Genomic DNA, 17,490 nt, shown 5'->3' with positions numbered 1-17,490 from the left:
TCTCGGCACCACGACTGCCGACTTTTCGCTCACTCCATCGAGTCGATTTTACTGTCAAACTCACGCACTCAGCAAATAACTACTGTGGACCTGCGCAAAAAATAAAGTGATGGAGGAACTCAGCGGGCCAGGCATCACCCAGAACATAGAAAACAGGAACGGCCTATCGGCCCACAATGCTTGTGCCGACAATGATGCTTAGTCAAACTCATCCCATCTGCCTCCTTATGATCTATATCCCTCTATTCCCTGCACTTCCATACTGTATGTCTATCTGATATGTGCCAATAATGTGCTCCAGAGCAATGAAGACAAGTATAGGGTGATTTCACGAAAGGTCACTGGAGCGTAGATCCGCACCCACGTGACCGAAAATCTCAAGTGGAGGACATGCTAGACATCCGGTACATGTTAGTGGATGGGAAAACACGCACTTTCCCACCCGTTAAAAACATAGAAAACGGCCAGGTTTTGATCTGCAATTTATTGTGCCAGTCGGGGTGACCGTGAGGCACAGCTACCTAGATTTACAGTAAAAAAAAAGATAGAAACTAAGGTAAATTAAAGAGGGAGCTGAAGGTGCCAATCCAGCGGAAGTGAACAGCGGACATTTGCTGTGGAGATTTAAAGGTCCAAAATATCGGGAATTATCGCGTTTGCTCGCTGGATGTACCGGATGTCTAGCATGTCCTCCACTTGAGATTTTCGATCACGTGTGTGCGGATCTACGCTCCAGTGACCTTTCGTGAAATCACCCTATACCATACGCTCTCTTTACTATCCTATCTACATGTGCTGCCACCTTTAATGAGCTGTGAACTTGAACTCCAAGATCCCTCTGCGCATCAACACTGATAATGGTCTTAACTGTATACTCTTCCCAAAAATATTCAACCTCCCAAAGTGCAGCACCTCATATTGGTTAAATTCCATCTGCCATTTCTCTACCCATTTCTGCAGCTGATCTATAATCCGATTGTATCTTCTGACAGCATTCCTCATTGTCCTCAACTCCTCCAATTTTGGTGTTGTCAACAAACAAATGCCCCTGTCCCACTTAGGAAACCTGAACGGAAACCTCTGGAGACTTTGCGCCCCACCCAAGGTTTCTGTGTGGTTCATGGAGATGCAAAGTACTCGTTTAGTACCTCATCTACATCCTTTAATTCCAAGCATAGATTATCTTGTTTTTCTTTGTGCAGTTCTACCTTCTCCCTGGTCACCCTCTTAGTTTTAATGTATCCATAAAAACCTTGGGATTTTCCTTAATCTCACTCACCAAAGACATTTCATGGCCTGTTTTGGCCCTTCTAATCACACGCTTGAGTTCTTTCCCACTCACTTTATATTCCTCATAAGCCCCGTCTGATGCTACCTTCTTAAATCTGACGTGCATCCTTTATCTTCCTGACCAATTTTACAATTTCCTTGGCCATCCACAGTTCCCTTACCTTGCCATCCTTACCCCTTCTCAGCACGCTGATTCTGCATTTTGATCAGCTGAACTTTAAACCACTCACACATGTCATCTGTGGATTTACCCAATAACAACTGCTTCCAATCTATCCTTAGCTCTTGTCTAATGGCATTGTAATCCGCCTTGCTCCAGTTAAGTATGAAGAGAGACACAAAAAGCTGGCGTAACTCAGTGGGACAGGCAGCATCTCTGGAGAGGAAAGGGTGATATTTCGGGTTGAAGCCCTTCTTCAGACCAGTATCTTCCCCTAACATCTAGACCTGTCTTTATTTAAAACAATCTTAAAACCTATGGATACACACAAAATGCTGGACTAACTCAGCGGGTCAGGAAGCATTTCTGGAGAAAAGGAATGGATGGCGTTTTGGGTGAGACCCTTTTTCAGACTGAGAGTCAGGAGCGAGATATGAAAATGTAGAGAACAAATCACAGCCAGGGCCAAAAACTCAAGAAACCTATGGAGTTGTGATCATTATCTCCAAGTTATTCTTCCACCGCAACACCTGGCCAGGTTTGGTTCCCAATACAAGGTCCAGAGTGTTCCCTCCTTGACTATCAACATACTGTTTAAGGAAACATCGAAGTCCAGGCACGTTGAGCTGCCAGTTGTGTCCCTCTCCCAAGCAGGTTTCTGTAATGGCCACAACATCATAATTCCAAGCACAATCTGTGGAAGGAATGGACAGACAACATTTTAGGTCGGAACCCTTTAGACTGATTCTATGATGGACTTTGTAAAAAATTGCGCAACATACTTCGGCTTGCACTATCACAGTCGGGCTATCTGGTATAAATGATAATCTTTGCCTTCACTCTCTCTCCTTCCCTCCTCCCTTCCCAGTTCTCCTAACAAGTCTGACTATCCTCGTTTCCATTTTATCTCTGTTTGCTTTGTTGTAACCTTCTCCTAGCTAACAATGGTCTATTCTACATTTTCCTTGATCTCCATCCCCTTTGTCTCGTTTTCATAAGGTTCCAACAAATATAAGGTATCCCAGATGCGGACGACATGAAAAGTGGTGGGGGGACATACTATGATGAAGATCAATGGACTCTGCAACAGAACTGGTCGAGTGAATCAGTAGAAACGTGGCAAATGGAATTTTATGTTGGAAAAGGTGAGGTCCATGCACTTTGGGCAGGCAGTTGTTAAAATAAATATTGCAGATGAGCAAAGTATAGAAGGATCTGGATGTGTTTGTACACAAATTGCAAAAATTAGTGGGCAGTACAGCAAATGATTTGGTAGGCAAATGACATTGTTTCAAGAGGTTGGAGTTTAGCAATAGGGAAGTTGTATTCTAGTTGTACAGGGTGTTGGTGAGACCACCTTATTCATCACAGGTTTGGTCCCCCTATTCAAGAAAGGATGTTCTGGCATTAGAGGTGGCTCAAAAGAAATTCACTAGACTAATTCCTGAGAGGAGAAGGTTGCCCTATTATGAGTGGCTAAAAAAAAAATTAGATTGAGATACTTTGGATTACAGAAGAATGAAGGTTTATCTGATTTAAAGGTTTAATATCTCGAGGGGCAGGACAGGGTAGATGTGGTGATATCTCCATTAGTTGGAGAATCTTGCTGGATCTTACAGGAGGTGGTAAATCTCTGGAATTTTCTGCTCTAGAGATCTGCCTTGCTGACTATTGCTTTTCTTTCATATTTTGAGCAGCAGCATAGATCAATAGAGTTATACAGCATAGAAACTGGCCCTTCAGCCCAACACGTCCATGCCAATATAAGATAGTCCATTTGCCCCCTTTTGGCCATATCCCTCTAAATCTTTCCTATCTTGTACCTGTCCAAGTGCCTTTCGAATACTCTTATCGAACCTGCCTCAACTACATTCTCTGGCAGCTCGTTGCATATACTCTCCACAATTCAAGCATTTTTTCTTTTGGACTCATTCACCTCGCTCTACTCTAGAGATCGGGCAATGATTAACAAGCCTTCCCCATTCTGTCAGCAACAGCACTGCCTTATCTTTCAATTTCCTCATCTCTGCCTTTGTTCTTTCCACCCTTCCCCCTTCTTTGCACCATTTCCTCAGGTTTTCCTTCAGACTGAAACGTTAGCTCAGTTTCTCCCTCTTCAAATGCTGTCAGACCTGATGATAATCTGCAGTTCTTTCTGTTTTTACTCAGGCTCCAGAAACTCACTGTGCACCTTGATGACTGATTGGTGCCACACCCAACCTATGCCTTTGGGTTGGGTGTGGCACCAATTGTGCTGATACTATGTCCATGAAACTGCAGTGTTGCAATAGCACCCTGTAAATGCTGACCTCGAACAACACCAATGACGTAGTCCTCAGTTCCCTCATTGCCTGAAATCTATCCACCATAACTCCATTTCTCTTTCAAGCTTGCTTAAGAGAAGCTCTACATATTGGGACCAGGGGACTTGCCTCCAACATCCAAAGCCTTCTTATTGTCTCCAGGGCCAAAGTCTGGAGTTGGATGTAACACTTTCCACTTGCCTCGATTAACTCTCAAGAAGCTCACCACCATCCTGGAGATAGCAGCCCATTTCACTGGTACCTCATATGTCACCCTTAACATCCATGCCTTCCTGGTATGCAGTGGCTGCAGTAACTACCAAAGTGCACTGCCGATATCGGCAAGACTACTCCAGGAGCATTTCCAAAACCTGCAACCTCTACAACCATGCATACACTGGCACCACTCCCAACCCTTTCTCTGCTACATCAATGACTGCATCGGGGTCACCTCCTGTAGAACATGCAGAACTCATTACTTTCTTATTTGCTTTCAAGAGAGAGCTAGATAGGGCTCTTAAAAATAGCAGAGTCAGGGGATGTGGGGATAAGGCAGGAACGGGGTACTGATTGGGGATGATCAGCCATGATCACATTGAATGGCGGTGCTGGCTCGAAGAGCCAAATGGCCTACTCCTTCACCTATTGCCTATTGTCTATTGTCTATTTCATTAACTTTACTACTAACTTCAACCCTACCCTCAAATTCAAGGAATAGCTTTGACACCACTCTCCCCTCTCTTGATCTCTCTGTCTCCATGACAGGGGACAGACTATTGCCTGATGTCTACTACAAACCCACTGAATTCCAGTTATCTGAACTACACATCCTCCCACCTGCCTCTTGCAACGACGCAATCACCTACTCTCAATTTCTCCCTCCTCCACACCTGCTTCGAGGCTTTCCGTTCTGGGACTTCCGAGATAAACATGGGTTCCCCCGCTGCTGTCTTAGATGGATCCCTCATCAATGTCTCCACTGTATCCTGTAATTCTGCTCTCGCTTCCCATGCCCCCCAAAAATACAAAGATAGAGTTCCCTTGGTCTTCGCCTTTCACCTCAACATGGCCTCCGCATCCAACATATTATTCTCCAACATATCTACCCCCTTCAACGTGATCTTACTACCATTCACATCTTCCTATCCTCATCCCTTTCTGATTTCCACAGAGATCGCTCCCTCCACAACTCCTTTGGTCACTCGTCACTTAAACCACCTCATACCCAGGTATCTTTCTGTGCAACTGCACGAGGTGAAAAAAATTGCCCATCAGATTCCTATTAAATCTTTCCCCTCTCACTGTAAACCTATGCCCTCTATTCTTGATTCCTCCATTCTGGGAAAAAGGCTGTGCATTCACCCACCTATTCTCATGATTTTACACACCTCTCTACAAGATGTTCCTCCTGTGCTTCAAGGAATAAATTCCTAGTCTGCTCAGCCGCTCCTGACAGGAAGTCCAGCCAAGAGCCTCATAAATGTTTTCACTTTTTCCTCACCTCACCTTTATCTACTTGCAACATTACCTTCGGCAAACTATTTATTTGTACTCCTGGATCCCTCTGCTCTGCAACATTCCCAAGGACCCTATCATTCATTGGGAAGGTCCTGCCCTGGATCCCAAAGTACAACATCTCACATTTATATGGTAAACTTCAAATGGAGGACGGAAGGGCCTGTTTCTGTGCTGTAAGACTCTTATGAATGTGAGAATGGAAGAACATTTCCAATAAAACTAAAAACGGCTAAAAAACTGCGGAGAACACTCAGCAGGTCAAACAGCATCAGAATAAAATGAGTTAATGTTTGTCCAAGACTCTTTGTCAGGACTGGCAAAGCGCAGGTCAGTTTTAAGGTTGGGGCAAGGATGGAGGGAATATCTGTGACAGGGGGAGACCAGGGTTGCTGAGGAGATGGAAATGTTTACGGAGCCTTCTTGAACGAGTCTCTGGATTACTTTCCTAACTTGGGACACCTCGGCATTTCATTATTCCCCATCAGAAGGCTCCTCAACCCCAGCTCCTTCCCTCCACCCAACAATCGGTAAGCTTGTTGGTTTACAATGAGAAGTTACGGAGGTTTCCTACCTTTTTCCCCCATCACTTCTCCTCCTTCCATCATTGTCATTCTCTTTGCAGTTCAGACAGCTCTGTGTGTGGCACTGTAGGTAGTGAGTTCAATTCCAATCCAGGGGCCTGTGGTGGGTTGCATCTTGAACAAAGATGAGAAGAAGAAGATAATGAGCTTAGTAACATGGTGTCAGGACAACAACCCTCAGTGTCAGCAAGACAAAGTTGGTAGTTATTGACATCAGGAAGTGTTGGAGTACAATGCCCCAATCAGCATCAATGATATGGAAGAGAAAATGGTTGACTGCTTCAAGTTCCAAGGCATAAATGCTACCAATAATTTGTCATAGACCAATCACATTGAAGTTATGGGCAAAATGCGCACACCGACATTTCTATTTCTACCACAAGAAGATTGCCACAGAAGGCCGTGGAGGCCAATTCACTGGACGTATTCAAGAGAGAGTTAGGGTTAGCTCTTAGGGCTAACGGAATCAAGGGATATGGGGAGAAAGCAGGAACAGGGTACTGATTTTGGACAATCAGCCATGATCACATTGAATGGCGGTGCTGGCTCAAAGAACCGAATGGCCTACTCCTGCGCCTATTTTCTATGTTTCTATGTTTCATGATGCCTCGGGAAAGCACCCAGCATCACCAAGGACCACGGTCATTCCCTCCTCTTCCCACTCCCACCCGGCAGAAGAATAATGAACCTCTATAGAGCAATTAAATTCTTAAAACAGCTTGAAAGCATGTACCACCTGACTCAGGAACAGCTTCCCCTGCTTTGATTGATTGAAAGATACGGCATAGAAACAAGGCTTTTCAGCCCACCCAGTCCACGCCTGCCATCGATCATCTGTCCACACTAGTTCTCTGTGATCCCACTTTCACATCTACTCTCTACACGTGGGCAATTTATAGAGGCAATTCGCCCACAAATCCACATGTCTTTGGGATGTTGGCGGAATTCGGAGCACCTGGAGGAAACCCACGCGATCACAGGGGAACGTGCAAAATCCACAGAGAGAGAGAGTACTCGAGATCAGGATCAAACTGGGGGCTCTGGTGCTGTGAGGCCATGGTATTGGTTTATTATTTTTGGTGTACTGAGAAACATTGCAAAAAAATATTTTGTATACAAGAAGAAAGATTCTAAGGGGGAGTAGGAGGTAACCGTGGCTGACAAGAGAAGTTAAGGATAGAATAAAATTAAAAGAAAAGATGTAGAACACAGCAAAGAGTAGCCGGAAGCCAGAGGATTGGGAAACTTTCATAGGACAACAGAAGGAAACAATACGGGCAATACGGGCTGAAAAGATGAAGTACGAAGGGAAGCTGGCCAGGAATACAAAGAAGGACAGTAAAAGCTTCTTTAGATATGTTATGGGAAATAGAAGAGAAAAGTCAAATGTGGGTCCCTTGAAGGCAAACACGGGTGAAATTATTATGGGGAACAAGGAAATGGCAGAAGAGTTGAACAGATACTTTAGATCTGTCTTCACTAAGGAAGACACAAACAATCTCCCAGAAGTACTGGAGGACAGAGGATCTAAGGGGGTCGAGAAACTGAAAGAAATTTTCATTAGGCAAGAGATAGTATTGGGTAGGCTAATGGGACTGAAGGATGATAAATCCCCTGGGCCTGATGGTCTGCATCCAATGGTCCTCAGGGAGGTGGCTCTAGAAACAGTGGACGCATTGGTGATCATTTTCTAATGTTCAATAGATTCAGGATCAGTTCCTGTGGATTGGAGGATAGCTAATGTTATCCCACTTTTTAAGAAAGGAGCGAGAGAGAAAACGGGGAATTACAGAGCAGTTAGCCTGACTTCGGTGGTGGGAAAGATGCTGGAGTCAATTATTAAAGAGGTAATAATGGGGCATTTGGATAGCAGTAAAATGATTAATTCAAGTCAGCATGGATTTATGAAAGGGAAATCATGCTTGACTAATCTTCTGGAATTTTTTGAGGATGTGACAAGTGGAGCCAGTGGATGTAGTGTATCTAGACTTTCAGAAAGCCTTTGATAAAGTCCCGCACGGGAGACTGGTGACTAAAATTAGAGCACATGGTATTGGGGGTAGGGTGTTGACATGGATAGAAAATTGGTTGGCAGACAGGAAGCAAAGAGTAGGAGTGAACAGGTCCTTTTCAGAATGGCAGGCAGTGGTGAGTGGAGTGTCGCAAGTCTCGGTGTTGGGGCCGCAACTGTTTAACATATACATTAATGATTTGGAAGTGGGAATTAGGAGTAACACTAGCAAGTTTGCGGATCACACAAAGCTGGGTGGCAGTGTGAACTGTGAAGAGGATGTTAGGAGGTTGCAGAGTGACCTGGACAGGTTGAGTGAGTGGGCAGATGTGAGGTTATCCACTTTGGTGGCAAAAACAAGGGGGCAGATTATTATCTCAATGGGGTTAGGTTAGGTAAGGGGGAGGTACAGCGAGACCTGGGTGTCCTTGTACACCGGTCACTGAAAGTTGGTGTGCAGGTACAGCAGGCAGTGAAGAAAGCTAATGGAATGTTGGCCTTCATAACTAGAGGATTTCAGTATAGGAGTAGAGAGGTTCTTCTGCAGTTGTATAGGGCTCTGGTAAGACCATCAGGGATATTGCGTACAGTTTTGGTCTCCTAATTTGAGGAAGGACATCCTTGTGATTGAGGCAGTGCAGCGTAGGTTCACAAGATTGATCCCTGGGATGGCGGGACTGTCATGTGAGGAAAGATTGAAAAGACTAGGCTTTTATTCACTGGAGTTTAGAAGGATGAGGGGAAATCTTATAGAAACATATAAAATTATAAAAGGGCTGGACAAGCTAGATGCAGGAAAAATGTTCCCAGTGTTGGGTGAGTCCAGAGCCAGGGGCCACAGTCTTAGAATAAAGGGGAGGCCATTTAAGAACAAACATTTTCACCCAGAGAGTAGTGATTTATGGAATTCCCTGCCACAGAGGGCAGTGGAGGCCAAATCACTGGATGGATTTAAGAGAGAGTTCGATAGAGCTCTAGGGGCTAGTGGAGTCAAGGGATATGGGGAGAAGACAGGCACGGGTTATTGATTGGGGATGATCAGTCATGATCACAATGAATGGCGGTGCTGGCTCGAAGGGCCGAATGGCCTCCTGCACCTATTTTCTATGTTTCTACAATAAAGGTAGATTATATAATGATTTATGAGTACACTACATAATACAAAAGAGAAAATAAACAGAGCGCAGAACATTGAGCTATAGCTACAGAGGAAAATGGAAATTAAAAACAACATGAGTGAGATTGGAAGATTGAGCTTTCATCCTCCGCATACAAGAGACCCGTTTAAGTCTGAGGAAGAAGATGGTCTTGAATATGTTGGCATGATTGGAACAATGGAAGGCAGCCCTGAACTAACTGTGTTTCAAAACAACCTATTTAATTACGGTTTAATAACGGGAAACAAACATACTTAAATTCTGGAAAAACGCCCCAATACCAACAATGAAGAAGGGTTTCGGCCCGAAACGTTGCCTATTTCCTTCGCTCCATAGATGATGCTGCACCCGCTGAGTTTCTCCAGTATTTTCGTGTACCTTCGATCTTCCAGCATCTGCAGTTCCTTCTTGAACACCAACAATAAATACGTGGATTTCAAAAATGTTCGAAACATTACACCTGGAAGATATGAGACTCCTTCTAGCAGGCAAATCAGACCACTTCTGCATTTCTCGACTTACTACAAGTATAAGGAGAAACAGAACTCTGAAAATAAATGGTTTCAGACCTGGTGAGGGGGGAGGAAAAATACGGTTGGTATATCCCTTTCAGCTGTTTTCTATTTTTAACATAGCTTCTGTTTCTTTTTCTCTTTTTTCTTTTCTATGGCTTACTCAACTTTTTTTTCAAACTCTTCGCGCCTATGGGTCTTTTTTCTTGATCAATTTTTCACACACTCACTATTCTATCTCACTTTCTTTATGTTTTTTTCTTTTTAAAGCTTAAAAAATGGTACAAGAAATGCATTAAGTTATCTTTGGCTTATATTATTGTAATGTACTCTACTTCTAATAAATAAAATGTAAAAAAAAAAAAAAAAGAATATGTTGGTATGTGGGTTCACGTTTTGACATCATCTTCTACCCAATGAGAGAGGGCAGAAGAGAGAATGACCAGGGTGTCAATGGCCCTGATGTACTGGATTATGTTGGCTGCTTTCCCCAAAGCAGTGTGAAGTGTAGATGGGGTCAGTGGTGGAGTCAAGAGGTGGGAGGGAGAGAGGGGGCATAGGGGGGATAGAGGGTGAGAGGTGTGGAGAGGGGGGAGTGGGGGTGGAGAGGGGCAGTGAGAGGAGAGAGAGCAAGAAAGGAAGAGAGGAGGGGCTAGAGCTGAGAGAGGGGGGGAGGGGAAGACGGGGAGGGAGGGGGAGAGACACACATACGCATGGAGGGAAAGAGAGAGAGACACACACAGAGTGAGAGAGACAGATAGACACACACCCAGAGAGAGAGGGAGAGAGAAAAAGACACACACAGCCACATACACACTCTGAGAGAGAGAGAGAGAGAGAGAGAGAGAGAGAGAGAGAGAGAGAGAGAGAGAGAGAGAGAGAGAGAGAGAGAGAGAGAGAGAGAGAGAGAGAGAGAGAGAGAGAGAGAGAGAGAGAGAGAGAGAGAGAGAGAGAGAGAGAGAGAGAGAGAGAGAGAGAGAGAGAGAGAGAGAGAGAGAGAGAGAGAGAGAGAGAGAGAGAGAGAGAGAGAGAGTGTGTGCTCATTGCAAACCTCAGCAATTTGCTAACAGCTATATTTCTCAGACACTAGGACTCATGACGAGCAGGTCTGCATGTTGCAGCCTGCTGCTCTTTGTGTGTTCCGGGCATGTTTTGTGACGGGCCAAGTAAGCAGACGGTGGCTGTTGCTGCACAGAGGCAGGCTCTGTGCTCGGTGCAGTAGCCCTATGAAGTGCCCTCAATACCTACGTTTCACAGAGTCCCTCGGGTGGAGGGACAATGAACAAGTGACTGGGTTCATGAACTGAGTACTTCCCTCCTTCCCACCGTCCCACTGTGCCCTGGAATGGTGCCTGTGAAGCTGTGGGCTCAGTTTTCCCTGCCGATGAGTCAGACTGAGAGTCAGTGTCATAGAGGGATGCAGTGTTGAAACAGGCCCTTTGCCCCAACATGTCCCAGCTACACTAGTCCCACCTGCCCGCGTAAGGTCCATATTCCTCCAAACCTGTCCAAACAATATACTTGTTTATCTGCTTCTCAAATGTTGGGATAGTTCCTGTCTCAACTATCTCCTCTGACAGCTTGTTCCATACACCTACCACCGTTTGTGTGAACAAGTTACCCCTCAGATTCCTATTAAACGTGGTTAGGGGAAGGTTCCAGGAATTCCAGAATACACCAAAGGACATGGCTAGATCGAACTGCCGTAGATATCAGGGGATGGAGAACCTGAGGTCTGTTTTTATAGCTGACTGCAACAATTCATCAATTAATCCATTTCTGACAGTCTAGAGAGAACAGTCCAAGCTTGTCCAAGCTCATGTAGCTAATGCCCGCTAATCTAGGAATCATCCTGGTAAACCTCTTCTGCACCTGCTCCAAAGCCTCCACAACCTTTCTGTAATGGAGTGGTCAGAACTGCACGCCATACTCCAAATGCAGCACAATTAAAAATGCATTGAGAAAGATAGACACAAAAAGCTGGATTAACTCAGCGTGTCAGAGAACATTTCCAGAATAAAGGAATAGATGACTTTTTGGGTGCAAACCCTTCTTCAGACTGAGAGTCAGAGTAAAGGGAAATGAGAGGTATAGACGGTGATATAGGGAGATATAAATGAATGATAGATATGCAAAAACGTAACAATGATAGAGGAAATAGGCCATCATTTGCTGTGGGCTTGGTGAAAACAAGTTACAGATGAATGAGATTCAACAAAACGCCTTTGAAACTCTATAAAGGTGCAACATGATTTCCTGATTCTTATACTCAAAGCCCCGACTGATAAAGTTGGATGATCAGCCGTGATCATATTGAATGGCGGTGCAGGCTCAAAGGGCCGAATGGCCTACTCGTGCACCTATTTTCTATGTTTCTATGTTTCTATAAAGGTAAGCATACCACAACACCTAGTCTGTTGCCACTATCAAGGAGATATAAACATGTTCAAGAAGGAACTGCAGATGCTGGAAAATCGAAGGTGGACAAAAGTGCTGGAGAAACTCGTTGGGTGAGGCTGCATCTATGGAGCTGAGGAAATAGGCAACGTTTCGGGCCGAAACCCTTCTTCAGAGCTATAAACCTGTTCCCCAAGATCCTTCAGTTTATCACTCCTGTTAGGGATCCAGCTATTAACTCTATAGTTAGTTTCACTTTACATTCAATGTGTTCTAATCTACTGTTACACAGAAAAGCTGGAGAAACTCAGCGGGTGCAGCAGCATCTATGGAGCGAAGGAAATAGGCAACGTTTTGGGCCGAAACCCTTCTTCAGACTCCTTCGCTCCATAGATGCTGCTGCACCCGCTGAGTTTCTCCAGCTTTTCTGTGTAACCTTCGATTCTCCAGCATCTGCAGTTCCCTCTTAAACACTGTTCTAATCTACTGTTGAGTTTAATATATATATTTAAAATGGTAAACAATACTAACACACTGAATGTACAGACAGGGTGTGGCTCAGATAAAGTTTTTTTCTGAGAGTTTGCAGTGTGAGTAGATGTGAAACTGTGAAGGGCAGGCCAGAGGGATACACGTGAGATGAAAGGGATTAGTTCATCTGTGACTCAGTGAGACTGGGCTGGCCCTGGATTGTGCTGAGCAGGTTAATGTTGGGTGGAGATCAAGACATTTGCCTCAGGCTGGGAGGGAAAGAAAACATAAAATGTAGACTCAGATGCTCAGTTCAAGTGCAATTTTACTGCTTTTGAATACATGGATTTGAATACAATTGTGAATTTCAGACTTAAATTGGCAATAGATTCTTAGGAAGAATGAAAGAAAGAGCAAAGGAGGGGAAGAAAGAAAGAAAGGGCAGGTTCTGATGTTGCACGTATATTTTCGTTCAACAGCAGTTTCTCTTTAAGAACCATTCCTTTCTCACAGTTTCTCTGTCTCTGCCGCATCTGCTCTCAAGGTGAGGCTTCCCACTTGAGGACTTCTGAAAAGTCCTCTTTTTTCAGGACACATGGCTTCCCTCCTGCAGTTGTGGATGAAGCCCTGATCCATCCCATCTCACCTTCACACAGATCTGCTCATGCCCCCTCCTCCACCCAGCCAGAATAGGGATAGTGTTCCCCTGGCCTTCACCTTTCACCCCAAGCAGACTCCACATTCAACAGTTCGTTCTCCAACATTTCCTGCAGCTTCAGCGTGATTCCATCGTCAGTCACATCTTCCCCTCCCCACCTCTTTCTGCTTTCAGCAGAAACAGCTCTCTCTGTGACTTCCTGATACACACATCCCTCCTCACCCACCCTGCACTCTCCCCAGGCATTTTACCCAGCAACAGTAGAAGATGTAACACCTGTCCCAACAACTCCTCCCTCATAGAAAACAGAGAAAATAGATGCAGGAGTAGGTTTAACTCATGGCTGATCATCCAAAATCAGTACCCCATTCCTACTTTCTCCCCTTATCCCTTGATTCTGTTAGTCCTAAGAGCTAAATCTAAATCTCTCTTGAACACATCCAGTGAATTGGCCTCCACTGCCTTCTGTGGCAGAGAATTCCACAGATTCACAACTTTCTGGGTGAAAAGGTTTTTCCTCATCTCAGTCCTAAATGTCCGACCCCTTATTCTTAAACTGTGAGCCCTGGTTCTGGACTCCCCCAACAAGGGAAACATTTTTCCTGCATCTAGCCTGTCCAATCCCTTAAGAATTTTATGCTTCCAAAAGATCCCCTCTCATCCTTCTAAATTTCAGTTAATATAAACTCAGTCAATCGATTCTTTCATCATATGTCAATCCTGCCATCCTGGGAATTAACCTGGTGAACCTACTTCCTCAATAGCAAGAATGTCCTTCCTCAAATTAGGAGATCAAAACTGCACACAATACTCCAGGTGTGGCCTCACCAGGGCCCTGTACATCGGGAGTAGGACCTCCTTGCTCAAATAGTCTTGATATGAACGGCAACATGTCATTTGCTTTCTTCACTGCTTGCTCTACCTGCAAGCTTACTTTCAGTACAAGGACAACCAGGTTTGGTTGCACCTCCCCTTTTCCAAATCTGACACCATTCAGATAATAATCTGCTTTCTTGTTCTTGCCACTAAAGTGGATAACCTCACTTTTATCCAGATCATCTCCATTCAGAACCCAAACAGCATTTCCAAATGAAACCAAGGTTCACATGTACCTTTACTTGATGTGGCTTCCTTTGCACTTGTGAAACCACAAATAGACTAGACGATCGTTTTGCCAAGCACTTGCACTCTGTCTGCCAGGATCAGCTAGTGCTCCTGGTTACAAGCCTCTCCAATTTGCCTTTCCATTCCCATATCAACCTGAAGATGGAAACAAAAAGCTGGAGTAACTCAGCGGGTCAGGCAGCATCTCTAAAGAAAAGGAATAGGTAACGTTTCGGGTTGAGATCCTTCTTCAGATGCTGCCTGGACTGCTGAGTTTCTCCAGCTTTAAGTGTCCATCTTTGGTGTAAACCAGCATCTGCATTTCCTTCCTACCCATATCGACCCGTATGTCCTCCGCCTCCTCCATTACCTGAGTGCGGCCGGACACAAATGAAAAAAAAAAGCAGTTCTTCATATTCCGCTAGGGTCGCCTACAACCCAACAGCATGAACGTTGAATTCTCCTGCCCCTGTGACTGGATTCCTTTCCCCAGCTCCCAGTCAGGGATTCACAATTTTTCTACCCCAACCCACTATCCCTCCCATTGGTTTTACATTTCAATCCCCACCTTCCTTTCTTATCAGATTCCATTATTTGTACCTTTTGTCTTCAGGAAGAAATCCTTTCCCCTTCTTCACTCTTTCCTCTTCTTTGAAGTTGTGCCATGTTTTTTTTTTTTATGTTCACCTGTGAGGGCGGATGATGCTTCATCATTGTAGGTTGCAGTGTTGTTAAGAACACAAACCAAAATTGAAGCATACACAATTCCTCTGCTTGTTGTACATAATGTGTGTCAGGAACAAACTCGGAGCCGAATGGCCGACATCTGTCCCTTTGTCGTGTTCTAAAGGTGATTTGGGAAAGCCATGCTTTGGCAGGTAACTCCTTCTGCCTCTGTCTCATGTTCATAAGTTATAGGAGCAGAATTAGGCCATTTGGCCCATCAAGTCTACTCCGCTATTCAATCATGGCTGATTTATCTTTCTCTCTCAACCCCATTATCCTGCCGTCTCTCCATAACCACTGACACCCCTAGTAATCAAGATTCTGTCTATCTGCGCCATAAAATATCAATTGACTTGGCCTCCACAGGCTTCTGTGGCAATTCCACAGATTCACCACTCCCTGACAAAAGAAATTCCTCCACATATCCTTTCTTAAGGTACGCCTTTTTATTCTAAGGCTATGGCCTCTGATCCTAGACTCTTCCACTAGTGGAAACATCCTCTCCACATCCACTCCCTCCAGGCCTTTCACTATTCGGTAAGTTTACATGATGTGCCCCCTCATCCTTCTAAACTCCAACGAGTACAGGCCCAGTGTTAACATGTTAACACATATTAACCCACTCATTCCTGGGATCATTAGCATAAATCTCTTCTGGACTACCAATGCCACCACATCCTTCCTCAGATATGGGGCCCAATGGCGGGACTGTCCCGGGATGGCGGGACTGTCATATGCTGAGAGAATGGAGCGGCTGGGCTTGTACACTCTGGAGTTTAGAAGGATGAAAGGATATCTTATTGTAACATATAAGATTGTTAAGGATTTGGACACGCTAGAGGCAGATGACAGTCCCGCCATCCGGGACAGTCCCGCCATTGGGCCCCATATCTGAGGAAGCATGTTCCCGATGTTGGGGGAGTCCAAAACCAGGGGCCACAGTTTAAGAATAAGTGGTAAGCCATTTAGAACGGAGACGAGGAAACACTTTTTCTCACAGAGTTGTGAGTCTGTGTAATTATCTATGGTTTGCTGGATACTTTCAAGAGAGAGCTAGATAGGGTTCTTAAAGAAAGCGGAGTCAGGGGATATGGGGAGAAGGCAGGAACGGGGTACTGATTGGGGATGATCAGCCATGATCACATTGAATGGTGGTGCTGGTTCGGAGGGCTGAATGGCCTACTCCTGCACCTATTGTCTATTGTCTATTATCAAAACTGCTCCCAATACTGCAAATGCAGTCTGAACAGTGCCTTGTAAAGTTTATAGATACAGCGTGGAAACATGCCATTTGGCCCATCAAGTCTGCGCCAACCAGCATTCCCCGCACAGTAACTCTAATATGGACATTTTACAATATTAACCAAGCCAATTAGCATACTAACCTGGACGTCTTTGGAGTTTTGGCGGAAACCAGAGCACCCGGAGAAAACCCACGCAGGTCTTAAGGAGAACGTACAAGCTACGTAAAGACAGCACCCATAGTCAGGATCAAACTCGGGTCTCTGGTGCTGTAAGGCAGCAACTCTATCACTGCGTCACTGTGCCATCTGTAAAGCCTCCAAGCTTGACCGAAATGTTTTACTTTTTAAACACTCTCAGGACAAAGGATTACATCAAAACAAATTCATTTGTGGAGGTGCTGCCCTCTGGTGGATGTTGTGGGACATGAGCTGGGAAATCTCTTGGACATGTTTTGTTTCCCTGTTATAATTTTGTTGAGTGCGTAGTGGAAAACCTGCTCAAGTAGAAATGTTTGCAGCAAGGTTTACAGCAGTAGGAACTTGAGCAGGAAAGATTGTGGTCACATATTCTCACTAAGGATCAGGATGAACCTCTCCTATCATGACTAGAAACATAGAAAATAGATGTAGGAGTAGGCCATTCGGCCCTTCAAGCCAGCTCTGCCATTCACAATATGATCATGGCTGATCATCCAGAATCAGTACCCCATTCCTGCTTTCTCCCCATATCCCTTGATTCTGTTAGCCCTAAGGGTTATATCCAACTCTCTCTTGAACTCTTGACTAGGAAGTAAGCACATGTACATAAGCGATGGTGAGCTTGCCTTTTAGCTTTTCTTTATCCTTCATCGGAGTTGGTACGGCAGGGTTATTTCAGTGTCATTCACCCATGAGTCTTTATCACAAAATAGTAAGATTAAACGAGAACTTACCAGTTTGAAGTTTGATCTTTATTTTATGAGGAGTTACGGTGAGCGATTACGTGCCCTCCGCTCCCGGCCCTCATAATCACAAAGATCATCTGGTAGTTCTAGTCTTCTGTAAGTCTTACTATGTTACTTTGACTGCTATTATCTGTGATTTCACACCGCTGCTTTGAAGATTGATACGCATGCGCACTGGCGGGACTTCTTCATGCAATCACTCACCGTAACTTCTAATAAAATAAAGATCAAACTTCAAACTGGTAAGTTCTCGTTTAATCTTACTATTTTGTGATAAAGACTAAAGAGTGAATGACACTGAAATAATTTAAGAAGCTCTGATAACCTATTTATAGCAAATTGACAATAATTCCTACTCTGCTTTTTAAATTTAATTCAAATGATGATATAAATTGTGCTGAGGGAAGAAAAAAA

General features: G+C 44.4%; 1 long non-coding RNA gene across 2 annotated transcripts; it reads right to left on the bottom strand.

Annotated features, from left to right (window-relative positions):
• Positions 1-645: 645 nt before the first annotated feature.
• LOC129699433 (uncharacterized) lies at positions 646-16,878 on the bottom strand. 2 transcript variants are annotated; one of them, XR_008723847.1, is made up of 5 exons: positions 16,274-16,878; positions 14,763-14,849; positions 9,275-9,480; positions 5,843-5,966; positions 646-2,144 (listed from the first exon to the last, which is right to left on the bottom strand). It is a non-coding gene; the product is annotated as an uncharacterized LOC129699433 (long non-coding RNA). The 2 variants fall into 2 exon arrangements; XR_008723846.1 differs by lacking the exons at positions 14,763-14,849; positions 16,274-16,878 and having other exon boundaries at positions 9,275-10,040.
• Positions 16,879-17,490: the final 612 nt, after the last annotated feature.

Source organism: Leucoraja erinacea, chromosome 8 (assembly GCF_028641065.1).
Source record: "Leucoraja erinacea ecotype New England chromosome 8, Leri_hhj_1, whole genome shotgun sequence".
Classification (NCBI taxonomy): domain Eukaryota; kingdom Metazoa; phylum Chordata; class Chondrichthyes; order Rajiformes; family Rajidae; genus Leucoraja; species Leucoraja erinaceus.
The sequence above is the reverse complement of the archived record's forward strand: the minus strand, read 5'-3'. Positions and strand labels throughout refer to the sequence as shown.